This window comes from Triticum dicoccoides, chromosome 7B (assembly GCF_002162155.2).
Source record: "Triticum dicoccoides isolate Atlit2015 ecotype Zavitan chromosome 7B, WEW_v2.0, whole genome shotgun sequence".
Taxonomy (NCBI): Eukaryota; Viridiplantae; Streptophyta; class Magnoliopsida; order Poales; family Poaceae; genus Triticum; species Triticum dicoccoides.
In genome coordinates this window covers 611,744,255-611,755,568 of record NC_041393.1, presented here as the reverse complement: position 1 = coordinate 611,755,568, position 11,314 = coordinate 611,744,255, and positions in this window count along the sequence as shown.

The window sequence follows — 11,314 nt, the reverse complement described above, 5'->3', positions numbered from 1 at the left end:
TTTATGTGTTTGATTATTGCATGAAAGTATTATAATGTCTCCTGTGTGGCTGTTTATGAATGCATATAACATGAAAGTTAGCAGTCGTTGGCTTCGGCCCCCACGCATATAATGCGAGGGTGTTTGAGAAAATATGCGTGAACACACTTGATCCAACGTCTTGTTCCGTTAAGGAGGTGATTGCACGTCGAACCAGGCAACCAGACTATATAGCTGTAACACTTTACACTTAGCCATAGGAGTTTGAAAGGTGGGGCTACTATGTAGCCCCTGGTACTTCCGCGAGCTTCCGGATACGGTGCGCGTACTTGACCGGTAGACCGGTCCTTCGTTAATGCGGAGGAATCCTATAGATTCCGATTGGTCCTCGAGTGGTTGACCAGTCTCTCGCTATATCATGACAGTCAGTTTTTGACTTTCTCTACTGAGGTGCTCGTCCGGAATAACCAGGGCACAATCGCAGTAGTTCTCCTTTGGCCGCCTTAGCCGATAGAACGGAATGTAAGGTAGCAAACCCAGGAGCCGGGCTAACCCAACATTTGACCAAAGACATGATTCGGAGCTAATGCATATAAGGCCAAATTCGTCACGCTGAACACTCCTGAAGGTATTCGGACTTTATAATATATATCGGGCTGAATGGCGCCCTTGACCCTGTGATTCCAGGTACGTGCATTGATCTATCGTGGTCAAAAGCCTAGAATGCCAGTATCCCTTATAGGTTTATGAAATACCCATGGGATTTCAAGTAACAAAAGACAGTAAAGAAGGTTTACACATGGGCTTAATCTAAAGAGAAACCTATGGGCGAGGCCCTGCTGCACATCTGCGTCTGTGTCTCCGTTGTGCCGTATCCTAGAAGGGTGTCGCACTGGTAGTGTCTGTAGAAAAGAAAAAGGAAAACATGCGAGAAGTTAATTATGCTCGAGAAATGCTCGAGATCCAGCCTGTGAATGAGGCAAGCCGAATTGTGGGCTTTTGTTACATGTTTGCAGCCCCTTGTAATATTTATGGGGACACAGGTACAGCCCCTGGCTCAGGTTTATCTTAGCAGGAAAAAATGGTGTGTTGGACTCGTCTAACCGTGTCCGTGGTCTTGACGACCGATCATGGGTTCTGGTGGGAGAGGCTGCCTAGAGTCCGGCAGCGGGAACTGCCGCATACTGCTCTGTGTTTCCGCTAACCGTGATGACGCCACGTGGACCGGGCATCTTGAGTTTAAGGCAGGCATAGTTCGATATTGCGTTAAAGCAAGCGAAGGCCGTTCTTCCCAACAGTGCATGATAATCGCCGTTGAAGGGGGCGACGTTGAAGAGTAGGTTCTCGCTTCTGAAGTTGTCGGGAGAACCGAATGTCACTTCTATTATGAGGGAGCCCCAGCAGTGGGCTACTATGCCTGGAATCACTCCATTGAAGGTGGCGTTATTTTGACTTATTCTGGATGGGTATACCCCCATCTTGCGGACGGTGTCTTGATGTATCAGATTAAGACTACTGTCGCCATCCATTAGGACGTGAGTAAGATGGTATCCATCAATTATTGGGTCGAGTACCAAGGCAGCCGATCCTCCGTGTCGGATACTGGCCGGGTAGTCCCTGTGATCAAAAGTGGTCGGGCAATTTGCCCAGGGATTTAATTGGGGGGCTACGAACTCTGCGTGAGTTGTGTATACCAAGTTTACCGTTTTGACTTCTTGTGGGAATTATTTCTGGCCCCTGGTATTCGGCTGGCGAGGCTCATCCTCGTCTTCGCTTGGTGTTTCCCTTCCCTTGTGTTCGGCATTTAACTTGCCAGCCTGCTTGAAAACCCAACATTCTCTGTGGGTATGATTTATAGGCTTGTCGGGAGTGCCATGGATTTGGCACAATCTGTCCAGGACTTTGTTCAGGCCGGATGGTTCCTCTTTACTGCCTTTGAATGGCTTCTTTCCTTGACCAGGTCGAGAGCCCCTAAATCCGGCGTTGACCGCTGTGCTGTCCGGACTATCGTTATTCCGATGTTTGTGCTTATTGTGTCGTGGCTTCCCGTTGCCATCTCGGATTTCGGATGTACCCGGGTCCCTGGTGCCTCTACAGGCCAACCAGCTGTCCTCGCCCGCACAAAATCAGGTCATGAGGCTTGTTAAGGCTGCCATCGTTCTCGGCTTTTCTTGGCCGAGGTGTCTGGCAAGCCACTCGTCTCGGATACTATGTTTGAAGGCTGCTAAGGCTTCGGCATCCGGACAATCGAAAATTTGATTCCCCTTAGTGAGGAATATGTTCCAAAGTTTGCGGGCGGACTCTCCGGGCTACTGTATTATGTGAGTTAAGTCGTCAGCATCTGGAGGCCGGACATAGGTCCCTTGAAAGTTGGCCCTGAAAGCATCCTCAAGCTCCTCCCAACTTCCAATTGAGTTTTCGGGGAGGCTTTTCAGCCAATGACGAGCTGGTCCTTTCAACTTGAGGGGGAGGTATTTAATGGCGTGGAGGTAATCCCATGAGCCATATGTATGTGAAGGATAAAATCCTCAATCCAGACCCCAGGGTCCGTCGTTCCGTCGTATGACTCTATATTCACAGGTTTGAATCCCTATGGAAATTCATGATCCAGCACCTCGTCTGTAAAGCATAGGGGGTGTGCGGCCCCTCTGTATCTAGCCGTGTTGCGGCGTGCTGCCGGCTGCTATTGCTCCCGGTGTTGATTCTGGACTGGTATTTGATCAATATGATCGTTGTGGTGGCCCTCATCCCATGTTGGAGCATGTCCTCTGGACCCATAGATGGATCTGGCTGCACTGGCCTTTTTGTCCAGGAGCGCTCGTAAATTGTGTGCGGTATCGGTGGCTGCTCTATCGCGGCCATGAGGTGGTTGGTCCGGCTGAGTAGCCGTATTTTTTTTGGTCGAACGGGTGATGCGGCTTCATCGTCAAATTGGGGTAGCAGTTTGCGCTTTGGGTAGCACTTTGTGTGGTGATTATCGCCATGTTTCCCTTCGGTGTCCAGCACCTTATTCCATCTTCGGTTGAGCGTGTCCTGCGCGGCCTTAGGCCTTTGCTTCTTCTTCTTCAGGCTCCGCGCTATGGCCAGGAGTTTTCTACGGAGGTAATCTTGTTCTGCATCGTCAACCGGACTGTTCTCTTCTTTGGAGGTAGCAGGATGAGTTTGGCCTTCTGAATTTATCTGATTGGGCATCTGCTCCGGGCTGTATTCACCATGACCTGGTTTGTCCTGCTCCATCGCTGGGTCCCTATGGCTGTTGTTGCCTTCGGAATCAACTAGAGTGTCATCCTGCTTTGGGTTGTTATTGCTATTTTTACTATGACTGGACCTGAGGCGGCGCTTACGCCGCCGTTTTTGCTTTGGCCCAGGGGGTTTATCCTCTGTTGTGTCCTTTTTTGTCACCTTTGTCTTCTTTGGGGGTGTCTACCATGTAGACGTCGTATGATGAAGTGGCTGTCCAGCGCCCCGCGGGCGGTGGTTCCATATCGTCCCCTACATCGACGTCCATATCATCGATGTTATTGGGGTCGGAGTCAAGCATGTCTGTTAGGTCATTGACAGTGGCTATAAAGTGGGTGGTGGGGGGTTGCGATTTTCCTCGTCTTTCGTATCCCACACGGGCCGGACATAGTTCGGCCAAGAGTCTTCTGACAGAGAGAGAGACCTTAATGAATTTAGCATGTCTCCGAAGGGTGAGTGCTGAAAGATATCCGCGGTGGCGAACTCCATGAATGGAGCCCTATTAGATTCGATGGTCATGGCTGCGCGCGGTCCGGAACACACTGTCGGAGATGAGTCCAGGGGTACAGATTTCCTGAGGAGAGGAGTCTGTGTTTGGCTCCAACGCCGATGAGAATGCGGCCTTCGGGGCGGGGTCTATCCACCCGTCCTCGGGAGGCACAGCCTGCTCTGGAGCGAAGTCCGGAGCTGAAGCAGGTGCGATGTTCCGAATACTGTCCGACTGCAGAACTAGGTCATGCTTGTCGTGATTGTTCGGCACACCTGACATGGGCCCAAGTCCGCCGAAGATCAAGTCTCCGCGTATGTCGGTGGTGTAGTTTAGGTTTCCAAACCCGACCTCATGGCCAGGGGCGTAGCTATCGATCTGCTCAAGATGGCCAAGCGAGTTGGCCCGCAGTGCGAAGCCGCCGAACACGAAGATCTGTCCGGGAAAAAGGTCTCACCCAGGGCAGTGGGGTTGAAGGTTGGAGAAGCCATATAGCCTTGCAGCAACGACACATGGGAACTCTCAATGAAAGCACCAATGTTGGTGTCAAAACTGGCGGATCTCGGGTAGGGGGTCCCGAACTGTGCGCCTAAGGCTAATGGTAACAGGAGGCAGGGGACACGATGTTTACCCAGGTTCGGGCCCTCTCGATGGAGGTAAAACCCTACTTCCTGCTTGATTGATCTTGATGATATGAGTATTACAAGAGTTGATCTACCACGAGATCAGAGAGGCTAAACCCTAGAAGCTAGCCTATGGTATGATTGTTGTCATGTCCTACAGACTAAACCCTCCGGTTTATATAGACACCGGAGGGGGCTAGGGTTACACAGAGTCGGTTTACAGAGGAGGAGATCTATATCCGAATCGCCAAGCTTGCCTTCCACGTCAAGGAGAGTGCCATCCGGATACGGGACGAAGTCTTCTGTCTTGTATCTTCATAGTCCAACAGTCCGGCAAAAGTATGTAGTCCGGCTGTCCAGATACCCCCTTATCTAGGACTCCCTCACCCCCACCCTCTCCCCTTCCCAAGATGCTCAGGCGGCACCCAGATCCGCCACCGCTGTCCTCTACAACCACGCCAAGGCAGCGGCAGATGAAGGAGGAGTTAGGGGCGGAGCGACGGGCCCTTCCTCCGCCTCCGCAGTCCATGGCGTCTACATGTCATTCCTCCGCCTCTATCTCGCCGACCTTGCTACCTCGGTCGCTGTCGCGTCCGCCACCGACCAGAGGAACGACACCTGCGGCGCCGGGGGACCCTTCACAACTATGCCTGGGGAGCTCGCCGACGCAGCGACTGTAGGTGAGGTAAGGGATTTCTTTCATAGATTAAGGAAGGGGTTCGGAGATGGGATTGTGAATGCCGGAGGGTACTAGCTGATTGATTTGCTGGTTGAGCACCTTGATTCTTCCTCTAGTTTGGTCGGCATCACGCCTAGCCTTGGTTGTGTTGTCTGTTGATCCAGCGATTTACCAAGGGGTTGGATTCAGATAGACGATTGTGAATGTGGGTGGCTACTAAAACAAGTTCCTACCAGCCAGTTCCTTGTCTATTCCACCATGTAGCAATTACTGTTCCCCACTTGCTAGGCTGCTGTTTGTCTCTTCGCTTGATTATGTTGGCATGATTGGATGATTTGTTTCTTGATATGGTCATGTAGCATCATGTAATAGCTCTGATGACTTATTAGCATGTATTGTTAGTTTCAATGCTATGTAGCATCATGGAATGGTTCCGTTAACTTGTAGCATGTTCTGTTAGTTCCAGAGAAAAAGCAAAATCCCAGCTCCGGCTTCTTCATGATCCATTGGTTCTGCTTTTACCTGCCTGTTGTCATGTGAATTGCTCTGTTGTTATCTAGCAGTTCATTTGAGGCATGATTGAACAAGTGCACTCCTTCATTTGTAGATCTAATCACTCTCATGGTGCATGTGTTGTATAAAATTGATGTCGTGCTTGTCGTAGCCACAGATCAGTTGCGTTGTTAGGTTCAATCCCTTCTGAGTTCTTCGGAGTCCAAGCCTGGTCCATATATATACTATATTGTTATTGTTCTTGGAAGGATGGATGTGTTGTGTGGTTGGCCAATATATGTTTGGCTGGTGCAAAATCCTCATGATATAAACTGCTATGGTTTCTACTGCACTTAAAACTATACTGAATCTGCAATAAACCTGATGACGTACATAGTAGTTGGCAGTACCCCTGTTTCAGGGGGAGTTATAGAGGCATTGTGGAGTTGTAAAATTTACTTGTTTGTCTGAGAGTTTGGGTTCTATGTCATGAACGACACATAACACTGTTTGACTTCAAAGCTGGCTTCAACCACACATGAACAAGGATGAATGAGCACCAGCATATGTTATCCTAAAATTGGCTAACTGCAGCTCATATTGTTTTCCCCAGGTAGCTCATGGCGAGTGATGTGTCAGCCGTCTTGATCCTTTTGCTCTGTTATTATATTTTAGCCATGAAGGATTTACTGCTAGTCAGTTCGTAGTGGTTCTGGCTGTTTGCTGAACTTCTGTTCTTGCTTGTGCTAATTTTTTTACTGTTTAGATGGCTCAATTTACTTCCAATTTTACTCTTGAGTCTTCCCATGCATGCATACTCTGTTAATTTATTTCGAGTGCCCATAATTCCCTCTCTTGTAGCACCACCTGTGCTCTTGTCTCACCCATAACAACAATTTACTAGTAGTATATCTCTTGGCTTGGGTGCTAGCTTAGGTCCCTTCTACTACTACTCCACTTAGTAACTGGTTTGTATTCTATTACTTTGTACCTGTGTGTGTGAGTTGTATTATATTCATCTTCCTCAAGTACTACAACACTGGTAGTTGTACACTATTGACAGCCCATCTAGTTTATTAACTCCAAGTGAAGTGAAGTGGGCATAATTCTCTAGATACGTTACAGAGTGCTAGTATATGTTTCCTTGCCTCACCCACACAATGTACTAATATGTATGTCTTTAGGCGTGGTGCTAGGTCGGTTCTTCGCCTTCGAGAAGGCCCATCGCCTCGACCCCACCTCCAGCGGCGCTAGAGTTCACCTTGTCGGCCGACAACTACAAGCTCATGGAGGAGGTCTACTTCGGCACAACACCGTTGTGTACCGTGCCATCTTCCTCCCGGCCAACCGGACCATCACCGTCAAGTGCCTCGATCTTGATCGACTCAACAGTAACCTCGTGAGCTCCCTCTCTATCTCTCTTTCTCTGTATCGCGGCTCTGTCTCTGATTTTTCAGTTCATCATTGCTGACGCCCCTGTATAGGAATAGGATTGGGCGGTGATGACTTTGATCAGGTAGATGTGGGAAATTTTTGGTATGTGTTGTGGATGCAGTCCAGCTGGTCTATGTTAAGCTGGGACGATCCATCCATTTATAGTTTTTTATATTTTATTACAGTGAAAATGGTAGTACTAGCTTTAGTAGCATCAGGCTTTAGCTTTCTTCTTACTGGAGTTACCAATGGCTGACAGGTTTTGATATACTGAATCCTGCAATTTCTGTTACAGATTTTCAGCTTGATCCACTATTTTGGTCAGTGATTTGCATTACCCTCGTCGCTGCTCTGCTCTGTACATATATAACCTAGGACTCTTATCTATATTATTATCAGGGGCACTCTTTGGTTGCTATTCTACAATTATTAGTTTCACAAAGACCGCTTGTAACTCCTCTGGAAGCACTACGGTTTGCGGCCTCTAGGATGGTTTGTCCTCACTGCATATGCTGTTGTGAGTTAATTTGACTTGTTAACAATGACTGTCAAACAATCAAACGCAAGCAAATTAAATGTTTTCTAGTATTCCGTATAGTGCTTGCTATGGAGTGTATAGTTTTGAATGGTTCAGTTATACAGAGCTCTCCATGCCCAAGATGAGAAATTCTCGCTGTCAATCTGTTGGATGCTATCATTTTTTACCATCATATTATATGTGCCGCTCAACATTCAACCTGCTTTAATCTGTACTAGTATTCAGTTCGTACCTCATCTAGCACACTGCCTAAAATTGTCACTGTTCTTTCAACGAAATTAGTAGAATTACCTTGTGATTCCTCTATTTGCTTCATATTATGGTTGCTCTACTGCTAGTGTCTTACTAGCTTGTTCTGGCTCATCGTGTTCCTGCTTGTAGTTGATTTTCCATGTGCCTAAGTATATGAGTAGTACATGTGCAAGCAAACATTTGAACTCAAACCCATCTATCCTCTATACTATACTATACTGAAGAAGTAATGTAGATGGATATACATGCAGTTTTATTAAGTGAATGCCATGCAAACAACTAACTTGCTCTTGTTCATGTAGATGGAGTAGGAGGATTAGCAGCAGCAGCAAATGAGCCTGATGGTGAAGAAGCACCTGATGACCAGAACTCGTTCAAGAGCTCTTTAGTCCTTCCAAAACAAGGTCTTGATGTCCCCCTTACAGAAAAATGTTCATATATGTTCCTGCATGATGCGTGTGTGCATGTTGGATGGTCACATTCTAGTGTACTAGCTAGCCAGTAAGCTTGTTTTGCTACCGGATGATTGAATGTCATCTCAGTTTGTACCTCGTCTAGCTCACCGCCTAAAATTGCCACTGTTTGGTTAGTGCATCCCTTCTTGGTTGGCTAAACATATCAGTTTGTTTGATCTGGAGCATTAGACGCTCTCCATCGACGACCGAGACCCCATGCCTAAGCTTGTTGATTGCTTAACTTTATTCATCATCTCCATAATATATTCATTTGATTGCCTGCTACATCTCCACTTAAATACTCATAATGCTACTGTCCAAATTTTGTTCAATTGGACTGACTATATATCTCTTGTTAAAATTGTGGTCTTGATCTTTTGTTTAAACCTGAGATATCATGCATAACTAGCTCTTCCTTTTCAGTCTAAACCAGAGACTTCTTTTGTTTTATATTCAAATCTATGACTGATGGTCAGACCGTTGTTTTGCTGTGTTTGATAAACCTGAGACCTATTTCTATTCTTCTTCAGGTCACACTGCTGTTTTGCCGTGCTTGATAAACCTGAGACTTCTTTCTATTCTTCAAGGCGGTTTTGTTTAGGCCAGCCATGGAGCAGAAAGAGGTAAGGTAATGATCCTGATGATACTCTTATCATTTTGTTTATGGGAATATGTGTCCAGTCAATGCATGCTCTGGATGCTAGCTCGTCCTACTGGGCAGTATAGCTAATACTTTTCTTACTTGTTCTCACAGACCCGATGAGGCCATGATGCTTACCTTGCTGGAGCGTATCAACCCCGACCATGGCACCACATTCATAGTCTTGAGGTAGCCGTGCTGCAACTGCATCAATGCAATCTTCTCTGACTAGATAAGTCTTTGGTCTATCCCATTATTTTCTTTTGTTACTTGGTCGATGGGCCATGATGCCATGACATATATTATTGTGTTGATTCCCTATGTGATGCAGAAGCTATGGTGTTTTGTTTTGAGTCTGTTGTAAATTGTAATTGATAATGGTTTGTGTAAAATTAGTGTAGAACATATGTCTTGTTATCTTAAATCATTTGTGTCGTGCTTAATGAACCATCTAAGATTGAATCTTTTTTTGTGTTCATCATCTAGAACCATTCTGGGAGTTTTGGTATTCATGCAACAAATGTGCGTTCTTGTCTCTTGTGAAGTTTCTGTGAGCTAGTCCTTGTGGTTATTACTGTTACATGTTACATGTAGATACGCTTCATGATTTAGTCCCTAGCTGTTGTCTATATTTGTTTTTATTTTGTTTCTAACTCTTTTGGTTTATTGTTAGATGTCTTTGTTCAGCCTGTACGGACATATCCAGAATTGGTATTTCCTCTCATTTAAGGAGCTCCAGCCTGAAAGTGAAGAAGTCAGGAGTATATTTGTAGTAGTTATATGTTGTGATAGTACCACATGTAATGATGAAATGAATTATGTAAATATTGTGCTATTAGCCAAAATTGGCATGTGGTTTGATAATTTTCATTTCTTTGTTGTTCTCATTGAAATAATTGTGTGGAAATTGAAACCTGGGTTGTCTTTAATTAGAACTTGACAAGTGGGACCTAATAGTATTTGGCATCTAAAAAGGCCATTTTCCAAATAATATTCACAGGAAAAAAATCTAAAATTAAGGAAATTGACTGTAAAAAGGCCGAGGCCCAATTGAGAAATAGATGCGACCCAAAAAGAAATGGTCTAAAAAAGGGTCACGACCTTGGAAATAGAAAGGCTGAAATGCTGGGCCTGGCCCATGTTGCTGACTAAAATTTATAAAAATAAAATAAAAAAAGCTGAATTGTTGGGCTCGGCCCATGTAAAGCGTCGGATTGGACCGGGCTAAATCTTGCCAACGACCTTTTCAATTGGTCGCAATTTTGCCACGTCACATTGCCGCGTCGGATCCGATGTGGCCTTGGTAGACATTCAGTGACCAAAACAAAAGGTCATGGGTTCAACGACCTTTTGTTTTGGTCATAAACGTCTATGACGTTCTCCCGAAGAAGGTCGTTAATTTCAGTTTACGACTGCCAGCTTTTGACCATCTATTTTTGGTCACAAAAAGGTCATAAATGAAAATCAATGACCTTTCAGCGACCAATAGTGATGGTCGCAAGTTGACATATTTCTTGTAGTGCATGGGGAGCTTCTCTAGCTTATTTAGAACACTCCTTTGCTCATATCATAATATCCTTCATTCATGTGGCTCATAGGATCTTTGGTCTAGTTGGTTCAATTGACATCATTTGATTGCTTGCTTCAATTGGTATCTTTTGATTGCTCAATTGGTTGTTTCTCTCTTTGTTATGTCTTTGTGGCATATCATTCTTTTGCAATCTTTGGGCCTCTATATAGTTTGTCTTCCTCCAAGTATTTACCATTGGATATGTGTATTGCATTCCACTCTCTTTTTAAGAGATACACAATTTATGGAGGAACACTCTTTATATTGGCCTTCTAAGCTTTTCATCCATTTTGGTAATCGATGCCAATGAGGGAGGAGTTTCACAGAGTTTTGTGGAGAAGTCTTCAGAGTTTTTCTCCTTGCTTTGGTTTTGGTTCCTAAGCATTTGCATCCCATTCTCATGCATCATTGGTTGTTGCATTGCATGGTGATGCATAACTCCTTGTATAAACTCTCTTGAAAGTGATTGTCATCAATTACCAAAATGGGGGAGATTGAAAGAACATGTGGTGCCCCATGTTTGGTTTTGGTAATTGATGACAATCTCTATGGATTAATGGTTGCCTTGAGTTATATTTGAAGGTTTTGTCCATAGGCTTTTCTTGAAGTCCATGTGTTGGTTTCAAGGAGTTTATGAGTTGACCAAGGTGCTATTAAGGAATTATCCAAAGATTAGTTATGTGAGTGTTGACCTTATTGCAAGCATGTCTTGAAGAAGAAGATTGTGTGATCATTCATGTTTACCTTCAAGACATAATCCAAATGAAGAGAGTTGGAAAGATTCAAGGTTGATCAAGACTAAGTCAAGAGTGAATCAAGTTGATCAACTCACAAAGCGTAGAAGATGTACCGAGAGGGATCAAGTGATCCCATGGTATGGTAAGCATTGTCCATTGCACTTTGTGTACTAACCCATGGTCTATGT